Genomic DNA, 21,542 nt, shown 5'->3' with positions numbered 1-21,542 from the left:
CGCTCCCTGTTTTGATCATATATGGTCTGGCTACTACCTTTTCTTACCCGTTTGTGAGTAATTATGGCTGGACATTCACACCTACTTGCAGCCGAACACAACCTCTCTCGCCTTTGATGATGTATGGACCGGCATTTTTACCTTTTCTAACACATTTTTCAGCAATTATGGTCGGAGATTCACACCTACTCACAGCCGAACAACTCCGCTCCCGCATTAGAGAAATAAAAGGACACCTTTATTCAAACTCATTTTGACAGGTGACCTCTGACCTCTTATCGATCAATCAAATTAATATGACAGGTGACCTTTGTTTGACATCCGTTTGCTGACATCTGGGGATATGACTTTTGACCTCTTATCGATCGATCAAGCTATTTTGACGTGTGACCTCTGTTTGACATAGATTAGCCATCTGTTGAAGAGATCTAAGGAAGGAAGGGGGAGTTTATGGCTAGGGTTAAGAATGATTACAGCTAAAGTCAGGAGGTTGTGAGAAATATATTAGTTGAATGTTTAAATAAGAGAAAGGGTTAGGGTTAATAGAAAAGGTTAAGTTGTAGAAGCGGTCAGCATTTTAACAGCTTCAAAGACCGGTCCCTGTAAGGTAAAGATGGGAAAATAATTAGATGTGTGGGGTGGGGTCTGTTAACAGACATCTGGTTGTCTCTGGCTGCACCATACTGTGACACTGAACGGAGGATGGGTTGTTTATAGCAAATAGAGGTAGGTTTAAATTACATGAAAAAGGTTTCCCTCTTAGTTTGCATACATGTTGTATATGGTATCATGGGCTAATCTACAGAGAATTCACTAATAGAACAGGTTGCCCATAAAGTTTACATGTAGTTCTCGCTCTGACTGATACTATGAGAGCCAACTGCAGGGGGTCGTAAGAATGCATCATGCTGTGGCACTGAACAGTAAGGACAAATGGGTTCATTAAGAATGCAAAGTACAGTGTGGTAAACAGTATATGTCGTTGTCTTAGTTTGCAAGTAAACAAATGAACATATATGATGTTCACTAGGATGCACCATGCTGTGTGGGAATGAGACAACGTCTTACTTCACAAGTAAACAGAATCAATCTGTTACTAACCGTAGGGTGGATATAAACTAAGTGTGAAGAGCAAATGGGTTGAAATTAGCACTTCAAGAAATTTTTAAAACACTCCCTTATTTCTATGGAGGGGGGTAAGACTATATAAAATGGTTCAGGCATTTACGTCAGGGGCTCAACCGACAGGATAGGAACCATGGACACAGGTACGCAAAAAGTCTCCTTAAAACTTAAAAAAACAAAAAAAAAAAAAAAAAAAAACCAACAACAAACAACTTTTTTAGGACGGAAAACAAGAGCTGACATCCATACACAGCCAACCGGCGGTTCTTTGGCACTCTTAGGAGTATTCAACGGTAAGTAAAAAAGATCTGATGATAAACATATGAATGCGTGTATAATTATATTACCACACCATGACAGAGTGTTAATTTCCAGAGTTGGACGCAGAGGATTTGGATGACTTCATATTGACGCAAGCCGATTATGGTAATGTTACTTTAACTTTAATAACCTTTAACAAGTGAAATGTTTCAATGAAATAACAACAGATGTAATTGTTCACAGATTTACTAAACAGTGTGGAGCAAGGCCGAAAAAAGAAGAACCCAGCCGTGTTCGAAGGTGAATTGACTTTAAACGCGCCGGGAGGGGGAAACGGACTTTCCCTGAATAAATCCCGGCTACGACGAAGACTGCTCCCTGTACAACACAACCAGTTTTCAACTGAGTGTCCGAGTGTTAGTACAGAGGACGGACGGCAGGAAACATCTGTTCTACACACACCACCGAGTATACCTTACAGCCCACGAGAAACCCAACGACCCGAGTCGCCTGTGAGCGGCTACCATACCGACACGGCTGCAGGGGCTGAAGGGGCTGTCGGTTTACTAGGCTGCATAACGGCGCAGCTATTAGAGGCGCCAAGCGTTGCTCGCGGGGAGGAGGGACCCCTCGCTAAACAGCCTGATCAGCGGGGTAAGTTTTTAAAAAAAACTCATCACTCATTGTTTTTGTTTTCTCACGTGAGCGCGTAAGCGTCATACGTCATCAACACGGATGTGACGCATAGGGAGAGCGTGAAGGGTGAGAGGGGTTAAAAGAGCGCAGCCTTTTTTTTTCCAGTAGAACTCATGTCTGGTGCCTGTAAAACAAGCCAGTTGATATATTATTACTGCTCTGTCCACTTATCCGTGCTGCATTCAACGGGAGCATTACATGGTAACATCTATGCAAATTTCAAATAGTGTATTCTTAAGCAAGGTTTTTTTTTTTTTAAATTTATTTATTTATCTATTTTACGCTATTAAACTGTGTTTCAATTTGACAGAATCTGATGTTATAGCTCCCGTGAGGTCCGTGGTGTAGAATCGGCGGTGCAATAGAGTGCGCAACAGACTGTCGCTTGTCGAAGGGCTAATGAAAGGTACAGCCTATTATTATTATTATTATTATTATTATTATTATTATTATTTTAAATTATTATTATTAATTTTTTTTAAAATTTTTTTATATATAATTTCTTTAATTTTTTTCATTTATTTTAATTTAAATTTTTAATTTTTAATTTAATTTTTTTTTTTTTTAAACTTTAATTTAAATTTTAAATTCTTAATTTTTTTTTATTTATTTATTTTTTTTATTTATTTATTTTTTTTAAATTCACAATCACTGAACCAGGTATATTCAAAATACTTTTATGGTTATTTCTCCTTCAACCACAGAGGCCGATCTGTCAATAGAACGGATAAATCCTCCAAGCCGGCCCGACCCTCGTCTGTGGAGGAAAAGAAACGCTACCATCCGACGTGAAAGATCAAGAGCTCGGGCATTCATGAGAAGTAGCGAGATTCTTATACAGAGAATTAACCGTGACTTGGCCGTGATTTCGAAGTAAAGTAAATGTGTGTATATATATATAAGTAGATATCTTAACCCCTCTTAGCCATTCTCAATTCTGTGTAAAGATGGATAATCAAGCAGGCAGAGCTGTGCCGGCTGTAATATCCGATGCTGTGGGAAATTTGGAAAACATACCCATACCGGTTCATGTGTGGGATTACTTTACACCACTGGAGTATGCGCTCCTTAATATCGATTATCAATCATCTCCTATGAATATTGAAGAAGATGAAAATGGTCAAATTGATGTGTTACATGAATTAGAATCATCAGTCATCAAATGAGTCATCAAAACCAGCTCCTTGTGTCACATCACTAGAGACAGCCTCAGCGATTAGTGCTTCTCAATCTTCAGCATCAGACACAGCCTCATCAAATCTGAATTCTTTACCTTCTCCAGCTGCAGCAGAGCAAACTCTGCAGCATGGTAGGGGGGTGAATCAGGAGAACGTAGCCGTCCCTGAATTAGAATCGTCAGTCCTGAATTTAAACGGGCCTCCGCCACCCGGCCCGAGTTTACAAAATGAGTCATCAAATCCAGCTCCTTGTGTCACATCACTAGAGACAGCCTCAGCGATTAGTGCTTCTCAATCTTCAGCATCAGACACAGCCTCATCAAATCTGAATTCTTTACCTTCTCCAGCTGCAGCAGAACAAACTCTGCAGCATGGTAGGGGGGTGAATCAGGAGAACGTAGCCGTCCCTGAAACGAGTCGGAGAGCTACACCTCAACCGATTGAGCGGGAACGCTACAATTGTCTTGAAATAAGACGTCCCGTCACAATACCGCGTCCGTGCCCTGATAGAATGCCCAACATCGCTGAGTTCACTTCAGCTGTTATGAGCAATCTTATTGAAGTGGCAGAAACAGCGCGATCACACGCCAGATGTAATGATGTCGTCCAGCTAGAATTAGTAGGTGAGAGTATTTCTCAACATATTACCGTTTCTGTCACAAATGAGTCTGATGTAATCCTGAAAGCCTTTCTGGACTTTTTAGACGAGTTAACTCAATCGAACGCAGAGATTGCCTCTGATACTAACATGGAGTTAGTCCTCCAGGTAGTAAGAAACCCTACAGGGGGCGCCAAACGGAAGGCTTCAAAAACCTTAGAATGCGAATTAATCCATAAGAAAAAACGTCACTTGTACATTACAGATAACTGTGACAATCAGCTCTGTTTCGCCATCAGTCTCGCGCACGTCTCCGGTTCTAAATTTACCGATAGTCAGGCTTCGGCCCAGGCGAGAGAGTGGCAGCGTCAGGCAGGGCTGACTGATCAGACGCCTGTGTCTTTCGGTGATGTTGGAAAATTCGAAAAAATCCTAAACAGAAAAATTGTGGTGTTTCACAGAACCAAGGGTGATCGAGCTCTGTGTAAATTTGAGACTGATTTCAGAGATCGATCAAGCCCTCTCTTTCTGTTATTACTCCAAAACCATTACTATGGAATAAAAAACCTCAAAGGATTTTTAGGGTCGAAGTACATTTGCGAGCACTGCTACACCAGTTACAATGAGCCACACTCACACTACTGTCCTGGTTACTGTCCTGTGTGTTGCGACTCGTCATGTACAAATCAAGAGCTCAGTCCTGTATTTTGTGGCGATTGCAACAGAAGCTGTCGTAACTCGTCGTGCTTCAACAGACACAAAGAACCTCGTGAGAGACCCCAAGCCAGAATGCAAGTGAGTCATTGTGATCTGATTAAAAGGTGTCCGACGTGTAAGAGATTTTATCGCGTTGCGATGACTAAGGTAAAAAACCCCCACGTGTGTGAAGGTTTAAAATGTAAAATCTGTGGTGAGAAACTGACCCTCGGTTCTACACCAACTCTCGGTGGATATCAGTGTTACATTCAGCCTACCAGCACCGACGAACGGCTTGACGAAAAACTGATCTTTTATGATTTTGAATCCTTAGTCGGTCAGAACGATGTGCATGTCCCCTTTCTGGTCTGTGCAAAAACGCTGAAAGGTGTGGAGTGGTCTGCCTACGGGTTGGATTGTGTCAAGAAATTCCTCCTCCGTTTCAGGAGACCACGCTACCGTGGATACACGTTTATTGCTCACAACGGACGAGGTTATGATAGTCTAATCCTTAACGTCATGGTGCAACTAGGTATGAAGCCCTCTCTCATCACACAGGGGAGTAAAATTCTCTGTTTTACAGACTGTGATTATGGTTTGAGATTCATCGATAGTCTGTCCTTCCTGGCTATGAAACTGAGTATGATGCCGAAAGCGTTAGGTTTCAGTGATCATACCAAAGGTTTCTTTCCCCACAGATTCTCTTCAGAGCAGAATTTGAAATATGTGGGGCCTTTTCCTTCACCGAGTTACTACTCTGTAGAACTCATGAGCCCCAGTGAGCAGGGAGAGTTCTACAGATGGTACGATGGAGTTTGTAAAGGCACCTTTAACTTTCGTGAACAGAGCATGCTTTACTGCAAAAATGATGTAGATATACTGTTCAAGGGGTGTGTCAAATTCCGCGAGCAATTCTTTAACGAGACGCGCGTGGACCCCCTGAAATGCATCACGATCGCGTCGGCCTGTATGAAGGTTTTTACCGCCAACTTTCTGCAGCCTAAAACCCTGGCCATACCTTCACCCGTTGATTACAGTCAGCAGAGTAAGACCTTCTCAAACGCATCCATCCAGTGGCTGGAGTGGTTAGCGTTTAGCAGAGGGATTGAGATTAGCCATGCGTTAAACACAGGGGAAAAAGGAATCGGTCCTTATCACGTAGATGGGTATGCGGAAATTGACGGTGTGAGGGTAGCTTTTGAGTTTTACGGCTGCTTCTTTCACGGCTGCCCCATCTGCTATCAGCCTCAAGACACATGTCCGCTGAGGAAGGAGCCATTTGAAAAGTTCTATGCAGAGACCCATGAGAGAGAGAGAGAACTTCAGTCAGTGTACGGTCTTCGTCTGCATATCATGTGGGAGCACGAGTGGACTGAGATGAAAAAGTCCCATCCGGAGGTGATTGAATTTCTCAAGAGCTTTAACGCCCCTGAACCTCTCTCTCCAAGACAGGCACTGTACGGTGGTCGGACCTGCGCACTCAGGTTGAGGTACAGTGCGGGGGTAGATGAAACTGTGCACTACGCTGACTTTACATCTCTTTACCCCTATGTAAATTGCAGCTTTCCTTACCCTCTCGGCCATCCCAGAATCATCTGCAGAGATTTTGATGACCCTGACAGCTACTTTGGTTTCATAAGAGCTGTTGTTTATCCTCCGCGTGGGCTGTTTTTCCCAGTTTTACCTTACAAGTCATCTCACGGAAAACTTGTATTCACTCTCTGTCGCACCTGTGCTGAAATGAATAACCAGGCAGGTGCGTGCAGCCACAGCGATGAGGAGAGAGCACTAACAGGTGTGTGGGTGAGTGTGGAGTTTAGCAAGGCGTTAAAGCTTGGTTATCGCCTTGCTAAAATCACTGAGGTGTGGCACTTTGACAGGACCAGTAGCTCAATCTTTGTAGACTACATACACACATTTCTTAAGGGTAAACAAGAGGCTTCAGGATATCCCGCAGACGCAGTTGATGAGGAGAGTAAGCAGAGGTACGTCAGAGATTACAAACTCCATCAAGGTATTCAGTTGGATACCAGCAAAATAGAGGTGAACCCTGCTAAAAGACAGGTGGCTAAACTGTGTCTGAACAGTTTCTGGGGGAAATTTGCGCAGAGAAGCGACCTCCATCAGACCACCATCGTCACAGACCCGAATGAATTTTTTAATTTCATGTTCTCGGGTAAATACAAGATAGCCTACTTCCACTTTCTAAACCCTGACATGTGCATGTTGCAGTGGACTTACAACAAACGGTGCATCGCTCCACCCAACAAGGTAAACAATGTATTCATTGCAGCATTTACCACCGCATATGCACGTTTAAAACTGTACAGCTGTCTGGAAGTAATGCAGGACAAAATTCTCTACATAGACACAGACAGTCTGATCTATGTGGTGAAAAAAGGTGAGACTCCACTGAAACTGGGAAACTATCTGGGGGATTTGACCGACGAGCTGGGAGGTGACACAATTCAGGAATTTGTTGCAGCAGGACCCAAGAGTTACGCCTACCAGACCAGAAATCAGAAAAAAGTATCGATGCGCGTTAAAGGCATCACTCAGACGCATGAATGCAGCGAGAAGGTCAACTTTGACAGCGTCAAAGAGTTAGTGGAGGGATACTTGGCTGACTCCAGAGAAACAGTGATCGAGACCCCTCAGCGTACCATCAGAAGAGATAAAAAGGGGTTTCTGTTAAAAAATGTGACATTCCAGAAAAAGTTCCGGGTGGTGTATGACAAGAGACGCCTTTTTCCTGACGGTACAACTCTGCCTTTCGGTTATTAAGGTATTAAGGTGGTTAAGAGAGGGAAAAAAATAAAAAATAAAAATGCCGCAATTTTCTGATATGAAGGAGATTGATTTTGACCCCAGACTAAAGACTCCTTTTTCATGTCTGATTGTGGGGCCCAGCGGATGTGGAAAATCATTTTTTGTTAAAAGTGTTTTAAAAAAGTGTAACCATGTGATGGATGTTGTACCGGATAATATTGTTTGGATTTATACCTCTTTCCAACCACTGTATGCTGAACTGCAGCGGTTGAATAAAAACATCAAATTTGTGGAAGGATTGCCTCATTCTTTTGAAGATGAAAATCTGTTCCCTCCTGATCGTAAGCACTTGGTTATTCTGGACGATGTCATTTTTCAGGCTTCAGACCATCCTGAAGTGGTAAAAATTTTCACTCAGTACAGACATCACAGAAATATGAGTGTCATGATGTTGACTCAAAATGTATTTCATCAAGGGAAATACAGTCGCACCATCAGCCTGAACAGTAACTACCTGGTGCTGTTTAAGAATCCCAGAGATAGATTGCAGGTGAATATACTAGCCCGTCAAATCTTCCCCTCAGAGAAAGCTATTTTTCTGGAGAGCTTTGAGGACGCCACCAGAGAGCCGCACGGGTATTTAATCGTCGACCTGACCCACTCATGCCCAGAACAATACAGACTGAGAACGGGTTTACTTCCTAGTCAGTGGCCAGTTGTCTATGTTCCGAAAGCATAGTAATTTATCATGTCAGCCCGTATAAAAAGGAATGCTCCGTTACTCCGAGCTCTGTACCACGCCACACCTCAGAAACGTAAGGACATTCTCGGCCATTGTTCACCCGACTTTCTTAAAGCTTTGTGTGAGATTGCTCTGAATATTTTAAAGGGTAACATTAAGCTATCCCCTCCCCAGTATCGGAGTTTGAAAAAACAAAAGAAAGTTATCAGACTGCTGGCTGATAAGAGAACCGGTTTAAAACGTAAGCAGCTGGCTCTCAAAAGTCAAGGAGGAGGGTTTATTCTCCCCATCCTAACGGCTCTTGCACCCGTAATTGGGGATCTAGTGGCCGGAATCGTTAGAAGATAAGATGTCGCTCAGGACAGCACAAAAGATGTTTCTCATCTCACCTCATCAGTTCAAACACTTGAGTCAGTCAGAGACTTCTATCAGACAGACGGCGGAGGATGATTTGGATAGTAAAATGAGAGCGATACTCGACGAGTCAGGAATGACCTCTTATGAAAAAATTAAGAAATACGACGCCCTGCTGCAAAGATACCTCACCCTAATCAAGCAAGGTCAGATGGAGGAGCCGCGGATGACTGTGACTCTTCAGCGAAACAATCTTAATGATCCAATACCTGAATCAGATTCCCGTGAGACGGATCGTGTTCACGAGCCCGATCAGCTAGAATTGGATGCAACGGCGAGTGAGGTATTAAAAATCCTTCCAAAGCGCGATCGCAGAAATGGTGAATACATCTTGAGGAAATTATCTGAGAGAAATGGCTGGACCACCAGAGGAGAATTTGTTTATCAGGGGCAGGTTGTGAGAGGATCACATTTGGTTGATTTACTTAAAAACCTTCTGCTCCCTTTTAAAAGAAAAGCCCAAACCATGCAACCAGCAGGCTGGACAAGTTTTCTCAATGTTCTGAATGAACTGAACATACCTTTATCCTCTGTGAATAATCCGCAAGCCCGTGAACAATATCGTCGTCTCAAAACAGAGTCGAGCGGAATAGAGAAAATACCATCTGTAAAACCGAAGAAGAAGATAACCCTCTCCCCACATTTTTTAAGACCTGGACATGGTGAGCGAGACGAGGCTGTAGATGAACATAGTCTGCATAAAAAGATAAAACCTCCGCGCTGGGTTACCTTTTCACCATAAATTTCTGTAAGAAATGAATAAAATGATACCGTCATTTGTTCTCAATAAAAAATTTTTATTGATTCCAATTTTCAGAGTCTACAGAGTCATCACTTTCATGCATTCACAATTTATAGCACTCTTTGAACATCTGTAAAGAACAGGCTCCGTGATGAAATGAGGTAGCACTGTGCTTTCTGATGCATCTCTGATATTTTTTCACAAAGTTAGATACCATCACATCATTTTTAAGAACATCGTCACTGTAGGAGGATAATACTTGCTGCAGAGACATTCCGCACGCCCGGTGGCAGAGGTAATAAACGCACTGCTGACCGCACACGGTGGACAAGGTGTTCTGAAGTTGGCGATTATGGTACGTTATCTTCAGGGATCGGTCTTTCAGAAATGACACAATGTCTGAGGGGTAGTGAGAAAAATCTGGCGGTAGCCCGTAAGAGTCGAAAAAGGTGGCTTGACCGTTCTCCTCCAGAGTCAGAGCTAGCCAATGCTCCCCAGGCATGTGAGAAGGATGTGTGTTCACAATGAAGTAAGCCGGCTTTGTAAACGTTTGTGTGAGCAAGGGGAGTTGGTCACTAGCCCACACGCCACAAAATAGGTCACCCAGTAGATGGTGCAACAGGCTCTCCAGTTGGTGGTTATTCATGCTTACTCTTTTAATAATAGTCCACCAGCACCTGTCTTCTTGAGTTGATCTCCAAAATGGAATCGTAACATGCGTAGACAATGAGGGTTGTGGTGTGAGGTAGCGGAACTCTAAACCTCGCCTCCAGTCTTAAATTCCCATTAGAAACAGGTGACAAGGCGTCGCTATCCTCACCAGGATTGAGATTAAAGATAAACAGCGAGTAACCGTTGTTAAATTCTTCATGTGTGATACTCAGAGGGAGATCTTTTAAATGACGACCTGTCGCTGTGAACAAATTGTAAAATTCCCGGACTGAAATTCCTTGGTTGAACTGAGGCTGGAACGCCTTGGCGGGAACTTGTTTACCATCCTGACAAAGAGCTAGATACTCTATATCCATATGTTTAAAGTTGAAGGGTGACAAGTCCCTTCTTCCCGTGAATGCCTCGTGGTGCACCATACCTAAAACAATATATTTAGGCATCGCTCCCAAAAAGAGATTCTCCTGATTGCATATCCTCGAATTTTCAGGGATGGAGTATGTTTTTACATTCACTCGTGACAGTGGGTAGAGAGCGTTTCCTCTCATTAAGGCCGATGTGTGGCCTAAACGAACAGCGGGGGAGACGGAAACTTTTTTGATAAAAAGAGAGGCTCCTAATATCATTAATCGGTAAGTCGAGTCTCTGGTTCCCATGAGATAGAAGGCCTCACTGGCTCTGGTTAGTTTAACTCTCATATCCACAGAGTTCAGCAGGAGCCTTTCGCAGAAAAAGATATCCCCATGGAGGGGGCCCAATAGGTGTACTTCTCTGGAATTAGCTGTACAGAGAGCCCTCTGGTTTAGCCCTCTGTTTGGCCCATTATTGGTTACTATAGAGTCTATGGCGCCGGCTGTGTCTTTACAATAAAGACCAGCGCTGAACTGACTCTTTAAGGTGTCTTCAGAAAAGTTTAGCAGAGTCTCGATCATAGCTCTATATGGGTGGGTGGCACTAGACTGTGAAATTAATCTATCACCCAGAGTAACATCGCATTGACTGAATAGTGTATTGAGAGGATAATTGATGAGACCCACAGGTGCGTCGTTCGCCAAGTTTGTGCCGTCTGCATTGGTGATCTTCACGCGTAGATGTAACAAGGTATCGTTGAGATCCAGATACTTTTCACAATCTCCCGGTATAAAAAACTCAATCGGACCATTCTCAGTAATAGCGGATAGAGGCATAATTTCCGTGTAGATCTTATCCTCGATAGAAAGCTGGGTCATAGGGACTGAAAATAAGTCCAGTTCTGCCAGGGTGCACTCAGGGGATTTGTGATGCAAAAGAGCCATGTTTCACTCTCTTTCTCTCTCTATTTATGATTCAGTGGAATATATCCCTGCTCCGTGCAGACTTCCTCCCTTTAGGCTTGATCCTTCCAACTGACTTCTTTCTTTTGAGCGGCCTCACTATTTGTGACCTCCTCACACGTTCACCCGGCGGCCGCTTTCTTGGTCTTCGTGACAGAACCATGATACCCGATCCTTCTTGTCCTCCCGTCTCTGCAGGACCAGAGATCCTTCTCATGGTTTTGCCTATGACATCTGAGGCAATGTTTGTAGCTGCTGTTTTCAGATGAGGCTTAGCTATAGCAAAACCTTTTTTAACAAGGGGGGCTACGAAGCGAAATAATTTTGAAAATATAGAACCTATTCCACGACCGTACATTACAGGTGCTCCATAAAAACCAGGCAGGGTACCTCCGACCTGGTTCTGGTAATAGTTTACAAAGCGGTGAGGATCATCCCTCATGTTTATCTGAACCATGTTGCTTTGTTTTGTCGTCCTCTTCCTGACACAGACACAGACACTGAGGTGACCTCTGACTGAACGTTTGTTTGATAGTGACTAATGAGTCTGTGATCAACCCGTTTTTATATATATATATATATTACCTCTTACTCTCTCTGTGATATTAGAGTGAATGACCATCATTTCATTACGCGTTGTGATATCACGGGTCGGAAGTGTAGTCTCACAACGGTTTTCCCATAAGTAAAATTTACCGGAGTGTTTTGATCCGTTTTAATCTCTATGTGGATGTTTTCAATATGCCTCTTTGCTACAGGTAGATAGTTGACCGGGTTAAAAGTATGCGTAATTATATCGCCAAACTTACCCTCTACTCTAGCTGTTCGCAAGAGCGGGGCATAAGCATCGCCGACTATCTGAGGAGCAACCACATCGCTGTAACAGTAAAGCTGGTAGAAACCTGCTTTTAAATCCATCGGGTAAGGGGCACTCCTTTTATCAAACACGATCCATTTGCCAGGCTCCACACCTAGCATGTAGCTCAGTGGTGGATAAAAACGCAGGTGGTACTGGCCACCTGCCTGATACACGAGTCTATTTTCCACCGTGTTCACGACTAAATAAATATCAGAACCTATTTTTCTAAGGTGACCCTCAATCTCGGCTTTGAGCTGATTCAAATCCTTGAAATGTCCCCATCCTATATTGTGGCGATAGAAATTTTCCAGCCCCGCTTTCCTCCATTCAAAAAAAGCCTGGTCCTTGGGGGCGTTATGCCATGTGTACGGATAAGAAATCTCCGTCAAGGCAACCTGCCACGAACCTTCCAAATCGATATGCTGGGCTAAATCCACGCGGAAACTGGAACTGGTATTATTCTTAAAGACGTTGAGACTAGCGTTGGAGGGCAGGGTGATATAAAACCCCTCATCCTCCACCGTTCGGTTCATGGTGTAATGTAGCGGGCTAGGAGTAGCGATGGCCCCCTTTATACCTCGTGAAGGTCACTGGCTCTGACCCAGCTGTTGAATTTCTCAGGCCAGTTTTTCCAACGGACAAAAACCTGTTTTACACCCCTGATGTTGCGTCGTTTTAATATCTTCTCCACTTGATACATCTTGTCTTTATTCAGTTTAACTTTTTGAATCTCCTCCGCGTAAAATGAACCTTCAATAGCTTCTCCATCAAAATCTTTGAGTTTGTACACAGGGGGAGATCGTGCAAGCTGCTCGGTCACTGTAAACATTTCGTCTGTAAAACTTTGTTCATATTTCTTGTCAAACACACCTCGCAGTTTAGATATTCTTACAAGATCTCCTTTTTTAAACTTTATCCTTGAGTCCTTGCAGCATCGATCGCGTGCAGAGCCGTACAGGTTCTGAAAAACTTTAAAGGTGTTTTCTAGAGTCACTTCTACAGGCTTCATTTTGATGCTCGTGTGGTAACTGTGGTTGTAACTTTCCACGAGATCCTGCAGGACGTCGACGTATCGACGTGTGTTATTAGCAGTAAAATATCTCCACATCCTGGTTTTTAACGTGCGGTTAAACCTCTCAATCACAGATGCCTTTACCTCGCTCGGAGTAGCAAAATGCACAACTCTGTGGTTCTCTAATAATGCCTTAAATTTTTTGTTAAAAAATTCTTTCCCGGCATCAGTTTGAAGTTTTTTAGGGGTCTCGCTTTCTCTAAAAACAGATTCAAAAGCCTTTACGACCTCTGCGGCTGTTTTTCTCTTCATAGTGCGAACGTAAGCCTTTTTTGAAAACACGTCAATGACGGTTAATAGATAATTATACCCGTCATTGTACTCAGCCAAGGCCTGCATGTCGCAGAGATCTGCTTGGAATTGTTTTAAGGGGCTGGTGACAAAAACTCTGTTTCTCGGAAAATGTATTCTTGCAGGTTTATGTAGAGTATATGCATCTTGCTCTGATAAGAAGTCTTGCACTTTTTCGCACGCGACTTTCTTACCCGTTTCGTCCTGTACAGCTTTACGCAACCTCTCTACTCCCCCAAAACTACCAGGGTGGATAGGATCGTAGAAAACCTTTTTCATTAATCTCGTTTCAGCCATCTCACCTTATACAAACTCTGGCTTGTAATGACAGAAAACACAAAACGCAAGTATATTTCAACCTTTTATTTTTTCTCTAATGTGTAATAATACACACACACACACACACACATACAAATGATCACAAAAAGCAGGAATGCTAGTAATATAGGATTTAAGAAAAGTTAAATGTTATAAAAACATCACACGAATACAATATTAGTCTAAACACATCCGGCTGATGGAAAGAAGGAATGTAACACCCCTCTTTTAACCCTCCCAGAACTTTGTCATGGTTTGAAGCTGCTGCAATTTCTTTACATCATCTCCAATCAACTGCTCGTACATATCGTGTATAGAAGTGTTGATTTGTTTCACCAGAGTTAGTTCGTACAAGTAAGCTTCTGCCACAGCCCTGACTCTGGCATCATCTTCACAAATGTTACGCGCAGTTAGAAGATGTTGAATGGAAGCAACAAATCGTTGATTATAAAGTCTCCGCATCAGAGTGTAGTAATGGTCATGAAAAAAGTCGTCCTCGAGGACATCCTTGCACTGATGTTGGCGTAAACTAGGGTGATCGACACTACACCCGTAGCATGATTCAATCATAAATTTTTTGATGGTCTCGTTCAAGAGGTGTATCACTGCAGTTTTCACAACTTTGATGAAACCTGAGGGGACCCATCCATCAAACTCGTCCTCACCCTCTCCTCCGGCATCCTGAGTGTGTGCAGGGGACCCCTGGCCTGGTGGAAGCTGAGAGTCCTCCATTTCGTTAGATTTAGCTTCCTCCGTTGTTACGGCCACGGTGGATCCTATCGGGTAGAGCGTTAAGCAGCGGTCATCAGGCGCCGAGTTTGAGAACTCGATCTCGAGAGAAGAGGAGGAGTTGGAGGAGAAGAAAGACTCAGACGAAGTCGCTGGTGAAGGAGGGTGATACGGCTCCAGGTAGTATCTGTCGCTGTCTGGTGATCCAAACTGCGGTGATGTGGATGTTGAAGAAGGACTCCCTGTATGCACCAATAGCGACGGAGAAGCATTCTCCAGATCGCGGTCAGCGATCTCCTCGCACAATGTCTTCTGGACGCTAGTTCTCATCCTGTTCCTCGTGTTGATCGGTGTATGACCTGTGCTGGAGTGTGTCCTTATAAACCTGAAGGGGGTGTGGTTATTGAGGTTGAGGAGGAGGGTTCTCAGCGGAGGGAGGTCTACACAGCCAGGGTTTTCTTGACTGCTAGAATCTCACCCCAGTTCTGGCAACTGCGGAACAGCGTGGAAACTCGATCCGCTATATCATTCATCTTCTCCACCCAGGCTGCATGAGGTATTGCTAACAGCGTCCTAAACACACCACAGTCAGAGTTATAGCACTCAAGAACAAAAAGATCCCCGTCTTCATTCTCATTAGATTTCCGGTGGCTTGCACGGAAGAACCAACGGCCTGTAACGCCTGTTTTCGATTGCCACACAGCAGTGAAAACCATCCTTGTTTTGGCCAGCTCAGCATCATCCAGAGGATTCCTCAGTCTCGGACTCTCCAGTCTCGGCCGTTTGGCTGCAGACGTTGCCGGGATTTCTTCGGGTTCTTCTTTCACTGTTAACACCTCCTCAGCCGAGCCCATGCCTCCTTCTCTATGACGCGGTATCGCTAGTTTCAACACTCCCCAGTCGTTGGAAGTTAGCATACCCACAGTGGTCAGAGGTCCCGGCTTCTCACCACCCTCGTCAAGCTGATACAGACAGAGGTCACCTGTTTCATACATGAACACATAGCCCCATCTTCCCCGCAGTCCATAAGGCTCCAGTGACCATTCTTCCCGTAGAGACACGGGCGGCGGTTGCTGCGTTCTGCACAGAAACACCATCCTTTTCTTGGGAGCATTAGGTACCAAGGGCTGATCTTCAATTATCGTTACCGGAGTCTCACAAATGAGAGACCGCAGAGCACACGTCCTCTCCGGGGCCTGCGTAGATTTATCCTCTACACTCACTCTGCTTCTTGTCCTCGGCATCTTGAATCAGCTATCTTTCACCCCAAAGTCGTTCTCTACACACTGACTGTCTCAGGGTTTTTATCCTTTACTCGAAACACCTCCCCTGTCCACCCATTGGCCCTCAAACCTGGGGGTCGAACAATACCCCACCCCACACATCTAATTATTTTCCCATCTTTACCTTACAGGGACCGGTCTTTGAAGCTGTTAAAATGCTGACCGCTTCTACAACTTAACCTTTTCTATTAACCCTAACCCTTTCTCTTATTTAAACATTCAACTAATATATTTCTCACAACCTCCTGACTTTAGCTGTAATCATTCTTAACCCTAGCCATAAACTCCCCCTTCCTTCCTTAGATCTCTTCAACAGATGGCTAATCTATGTCAAACAGAGGTCACACGTCAAAATAGCTTGATCGATCGATAAGAGGTCAAAAGTCATATCCCCAGATGTCAGCAAACGGATGTCAAACAAAGGTCACCTGTCATATTCATTTGATTGATCGATAAGAGGTCAGAGGTCACCTGTCAAAATGAGTTTGAATAAAGGTGTCCTTTTATTTCTCTCGCATTTGATGATGTATAGTCGGGCATTCTCACCCTTTCTCATCAGCTTTTTGCAAATTATGATCTGACATTCACACCTACTTGCAGTCGAACAGCTCTGCTCCCGCTTTTGATTATGTTTGGTTGGATATTCGAACCTTTTCTTAACTTCTTTTTACATATTTTGGTTGGACGTTCACACCTTCTTGTAGCCGAACACTTCAGCTCCTGCTTTTGATGATGTATGGTTGGGCATTCACACCTTTTTTTTGCCCATTTTTCAGGAATTATGGGTGGACATTCACACCTTGCAGCTGAACACCTCCTATCCCACTTATGCTCATGTGCGGTTTGATTTTCGAAAAGTTTCTTTCATGTTTTCTAGCAATTATTGATGGACATGTAGACCTTCTTGCAGCTGAACACCTCCGCTCCCGCTTTTGATCATACATTGTCAGGCATTCGCACCTTGTCTTACCCACTTTTTACAAACTTTAGTCGAACAGTCACACCTTTTTGCAGCCGAACACCACCTCTCCCGCTTTTGATGATGTATGGTCCAGCATTCTTACCTTTTCTAACACATTCTTCAGCAATTATGGTCGGACATTCACACCTACTCAGAGCCGAACACCTCCGCTCCCGCATTTGATGGTGTATAGTCGGGCATTCTCACCCTATCTCATCAGCTTTTTACAAATTATGATCTGACATTCACACCTGCTTTTGATAATGTATTGGTAGGCATTCGCACCTTTTTTTTACCCATTTTTCATGAATTATGGGTGGACATTCACACCTTCTTGCAGCCGAACACCTCCTCTCCCGCTTATGATCATGTGCGGTTTGATATTCGAAAATTTACTTTCTTGTTTTAAAGCAATTATTGATGGACATTCAAACCTTCTTTTTGATGGTGTATAGTCGGGCTTTCGAGCCTTTTCTTTCCGGTTTTTACAAACCATGGTGGGACTTTCACACCTTCTTGTAGCCGAACAACTCCGCTCCCGCTATTGATTGTGTACAGTCGGGTATTTTAACCTTTTCTTACCCGCTTTTTACCAACTATGGTCGGACATTCACACCGTCTTACAGCGGAACACCTCTGCTCCCGCTTTTGATGGTGTATAGTCGGGCATTCGAACCTTTTCTTACCCGCTTTTTACAAACTATGGTGGGACATTCAAACCTTCTTGTATCCGAAAACCTCCGCTCTCTCTTTTGATCATACATTGTCGGACATTCGCACCTTTTCTTACCCGCTTTTTACAAACCATGGTCGGACTGTCACATCTTCTTGTAGCCGAACACATCCGCTCCCGCTATTGATTGTGTACAGTCGGGTATTTTAACCTTTTCTTACCCGCTTTTTACCAAGTATGGTCGGACATTCACACCTTCGTACAGCGGAACACCTCCGCTCCCTCTTTTGATGGTGTATGTTCGGGCATTCAAACCTTTTCTTACCCGCTTTTTCCAAACTATGGTCGGCTATTCACAGCTTCCTCTCCACCATACTTGTATGGTGGGATATTCACACCCACTTGCATCCGAAGACCTCCCCCCCAAATTTTGTTGATATTTAGTCGGACATTCGCACCTTACCCGCTTTTGGCAAACTATGGCCTTCTTGCAGCCAAACACCTCTGATCTCGCTTTTGATGATGTAAGGTTGGGCATTCAGACCTTGCTTCACCTGCTTTTCACCAAATATAGTCGGACATTCACACCTTCTTGCAGCCGAACACTTCCGCTCCACCTTTTAGTGTTCTATCACACCTTTTTTTCACCGCATTTTATACATTATGGTCGGAAATTTTCAACCACTCTCATCCGAAGACCTCTCCTCCCGCTTTTGTTAATATATTTGAACTTTAGTCGGACATTAACACCTTCTTGCAGCTTAACCACCTCCGCTCCCTGTTTTGATCATGTATGGTCTGGCAATACTACCTTTTCTTACCCATTTGTGAGTAATTATGGCTGGACATTCACACCTACTTGCAGCCGAACACCACCTCTCCTGCTTTTGATGATGTATGGACCGGCATTCTTACCTTTTCTAACACATTTTTCAGCAATTATGGTTGGAGATTCACACCTACTCACAGCCGAACACCTCCGCTCCCGCATTTGATGGTGTACAGTCGGGCATACAAACCTGTTCTTACCCGCTTTTTACAAACTATGGTCGGACATTCAAACCTTCTTGTAGCCGAACACATCCACTCCTGCTTTTGATGATGTATGGTTGGGCATTCGCACCTTTTCTTACCCATTTTTCAGTAATTATGGGTGGATATTCACACCTTCTTGCAGCGGAACACCTCCTCTCCCGCTTATGATTATGTGCGGTTTGATATTCGAAAATTTTCTTTCATGTTTTATAGCAATTATTGATGGACATTCATACCTTCTTGAAGCCGAACACATCCACTCCTGCTTTTGATGATGTATGGTTGGGCATTCGAACCTACTTTTTGCCCGTTTTTCATTAATTATGGGTGGACATTCACACCTTGTCGCAGCCAAACACCTCCGCTCCCTGTTTTGATCATGTATGTTTTGACATTCGCACCTTTTCTCACCTGCTTTTTACTATTGTCGGCCAATCACAGCTTCCTCTCCACCATACTTGTATGGTAGGAAATTCTCACCCACTCTCATCCGAAGACCTCTCCTCCCGCTTTTGTTAATATTTAGTCGGGCATTCGAACCTTTTCTTACCCACTTTTTACAAATTATGGTCGAACATTCACACCTACTTGCAGCTGAATACTTCCGCTCCACCTTTTAGTGATGTATGGTTGGCATTTGCACCTTTTGTTACCCTCTTTTTATACTGATTGCTGAAGATTAAGTTGTTCTTTCTCAAACTACAATTTTTTTTTAATTGTTGAAACTTGATTTGAAGTGGATAAATAAGGAGGACAAACATTTTTAAGTCACGCTGATAGAAGAAATTAATTTTATAGCAAAATCTGTATTTCGTCATATGTCGAGAGATGCTTATTGCTGAAGAAGTTCTTTCACATTCTACAAAGTACAACGTTGTTTATCGTTGAAACTTGATTAGACATGAATAAATATGAAGGACAAAGCAGTCTTAACTTGGTTTGAGTTAATTAATTCGTTTTATAGGAGAATCCGAATTCGTGCTTATTTTCGGATTCCTGAAGAATGAGTCTGGTTCTTTCTCATAATACAAAGTTTGTTGTTTATTGTTGAAACTTCATCAGAAGCGAAGAAATAAATGAATGCCTATCAACAAATGTGGGATCTAAACTCTACTGCTTCCTCTAAAATAATTTCTTTTCTCAATTCAGAAATGTGTGTGTGTAAGTCACAACACCCGTGACACCAAAACGGCTTTCTTTTCTCTCTTTTCTCTACACTCTGCACTATGAGCACACACACCAAATCAGAAAGGCTTTTTTCTCTCTTTTCTACATTATGGACTGTGGGGACACAAAACCGCTCTCTCTTTTTTTTTTTGATTGTGTGCCAGGGCGTTGTCTCACGTATTAGATTATGCTTAAGATACGAATGGGTTTATCAGTCACATCAGAATCCATACATACTGATCCTCCCGTAATAAAATGGTCGGATCTTATCAAACACACTTTGTTTCTTGTGACAATCAAGTCAGCGAAACAGCGTATACACGTCAAGACACTGAATCAAGTTTGCCACAAGAACTCATAAGTTTGGCAATATTGCTCTGCCGTCAGCAATCATACACCCATTTTATTTTCGTGAGACGTGCAGGCACCTGTTCATCTACTGTTCTATCACTATGAATTAGTTTATCTATTATCAATAAGGATACTTCTACAACTACTATCAAAGTATGTCCAGACTTCTTATGTTGTCAGTTGCTATATATGAATAAGTGGGTAGCTACTGACAAGCATTAAGCATGTCACACAGCCCAAACATATAACATTTCAGGACACACCACACAGTTAACAACCACAGTGAAGTGTCAAAGCCCAAACATTCAACAGGACACTTACACAACACATTCAAATCAAACAGTCAGACAACATACAAGAACATATACCCCAGCCGGCATTGCTCCCTGCCTATTTTCCTACAGCTCACTATGTGTGCGCACACCTTTATTCACAAACTCTTCAACTTATACTCTTTTACCGAAGCTGCTACAGCTCGATTGGCCGAATACCCTTAGATCCTATTTCGGTGAATTTGACATCTGCCTTACATGTAACAGATTAGCGGTTTAGCAGTTTTAATTTAGTTTGAGTGAAGGAATTCATTTTATAGCAAAATCCGAAATCGTGAAGCACTCATGAAAGTAAGCTTATTCTCGGATTCCTGAAACTTTAGATTTGCTCTTTCTTTTACTGCAAAGTACAACGTTGTTTTTTTTGTTTAAATCTTTCTAGACATGGTAAATATGAACGACAAAGCAGTTTTAACATAGTTTGAGTGAAGGAATTCATTTTATAGATAAAATCCCAAGAGTCTGCAGAGAAAAGAGAGTGAATGCGAAGTAGACTTTAACACGGCTATGGGAGCGAGCCGAGTGTCGGCTAACCGGGAGAATTGCTTGAAAGAAACGCGACACCGAATGAGCGGTCAGAACAAAGCCTCAATACGGGATTCTCGTGGTGTTTTTGTTGCTGCCTTGTCTTTTGCATAGAGTAAAAGACAAGGCAGCCATCGAATAGGGCCCGATTGTTCCTACTTGGTCAGCCGAGGAGCAAGGGGGGGGGGGGGCAAGCGTCTCAACCAAGCAAAGCTCACCATGGGGAAGGTGGCTATACCAACTAGCCTGATGCCCTGCTCCCGCAGTGACGGATAATCGTACTCTGGTTTCTCTTCATAACATACAAGTCTTTCGCCTTTTACTAAAGACTTCCGTGGAGAGCAGCACTAATGAGTTGTTTCTATTATATTACCGGGAGTTGTGTAAGTGTCCTGTTGAATGTTACATGTTTGGGCTTTGACACGCTTCACTGTGGTTGTTAACTGTGTGGTGTGTCCTGAAATGTTATATGTTTGGGCTGTGTGACATGCTTAATGCTTGTCAGTAGCTACCCACTTATTCATATATAGCAACTGACAACATAAGAAGTCCGGACATACTTTGATAGTAGTTGTAGAAGTATCCTTATTGATAATAGATCACTAATTCATAGTGATAGAACAGTAGATGAACAGGTGCTTGCACATGTCTCACGAAAATAAAATGGGTGTATGATTGCTGACGGCAGAGCAATACTGCCAAACTTATGAGTTCTTGTGGCAAACTTGATTCAGTGTCTTGAC

The 21,542-nt window shown here is 43.2% G+C and overlaps 1 non-coding gene across 1 annotated transcript; it reads left to right on the top strand.

The window, feature by feature from the left end:
* The first annotated feature begins 21,077 nt into the window (after positions 1-21,077).
* Positions 21,078-21,193, top strand: LOC140310809 (U5 spliceosomal RNA). The gene has a single exon (XR_011916845.1). It is a non-coding gene; the product is annotated as a U5 spliceosomal RNA (small nuclear RNA).
* Positions 21,194-21,542: the final 349 nt, after the last annotated feature.

Source organism: Leuresthes tenuis, unplaced genomic scaffold (assembly GCF_036924035.1).
Source record: "Leuresthes tenuis unplaced genomic scaffold, fLeuTen1.0.hap1 SCAF_6, whole genome shotgun sequence".
Lineage (NCBI taxonomy): Eukaryota > Metazoa > Chordata > Actinopteri > Atheriniformes > Atherinopsidae > Leuresthes > Leuresthes tenuis.
This window is presented reverse-complemented; position numbering and strand designations above follow the sequence as displayed.